The sequence below is a fragment of the Coregonus clupeaformis genome, chromosome 19 (assembly GCF_020615455.1).
Source record: "Coregonus clupeaformis isolate EN_2021a chromosome 19, ASM2061545v1, whole genome shotgun sequence".
NCBI lineage: Eukaryota > Metazoa > Chordata > Actinopteri > Salmoniformes > Salmonidae > Coregonus > Coregonus clupeaformis.
The window spans coordinates 6,314,107-6,315,108 of NC_059210.1; positions in this window are offsets into that span (position 1 = coordinate 6,314,107).

Sequence of the window (1,002 nt, forward strand, 5' to 3'; positions counted from 1 at the left end):
TCAAGCACAGATAGAATGCTTGAAATGATTTCAAATAGTATTTGAACCCAGGTCTGGTGAGGAATAGGTCAGTGTTGTGTTATGGCCATCCACTGATATCTACACTAGTGTGTAATGCCTTGGCACTGATAACAGGGGGCTGAGGGTCATGTCAGGGATACCAGCTAGGGGTCGTGTTGGCACCGGCTTTACTGCCTGGAGAATCCTGCTGCTGTCTGCTGGTAATACATGCTGGTAAACCCAATAGTTACATTACAGTAGTCCTATATGGGGTTCTGTGGACCTGTGTGGTAGTCCTATATGGGATTCTGTTCTGTGGACCTGTATGGTAGTCCTATATGGGGTTCTGTGGACCTGTGTGGTAGTCCTATATGGGGTTCTGTTCTGTGGACCTGTGTGGTAGTCCTATATGGGGTTCTGTTCTGTGGACCTGTGTGGTAGTCCTATATGGGGTTCTGTGGACCTGTGTGGTAGTCCTATATGGGGTTCTGTTCTGTGGACCTGTGGATGGTAGTCCTATATGGGGTTCTGTGGACCTGTGTGGTAGTCCTATATGGGGTTCTGTTCTGTGGACCTGTGTGGTAGTCCTATATGGGGTTCTGTTCTGTGGACCTGTGTGGTAGTCCTATATGGGGTTCTGTTCTGTGGACCTGTGTGGTAGTCCTATATGGGGTTCTGTGGACCTGTGTGGTAGTCCTATATGGGGTTCTGTGGACCTGTGTGGTAGTCCTATATGGGGTTCTGTGGACCTGTGTGGTAGTCCTATATGGGGTTCTGTGGACCTGTGTGGTAGTCCTATATGGGGTTCTGTGACCTTTTCCACATGTTGTTGTGTTACAGCCATAATGTGAAAGTGGAATTATGTTTTTCAAAATGTTAACAAATTAATTACAAATGAAAAGCTGAAATGTCTTGAGTCAATAAGTATTCAACCCCTTTGTTATGGCAAGCCTAAATAAGTTCAGGAGTAAACATTTGCTTAACAAGTCACATAATACATTA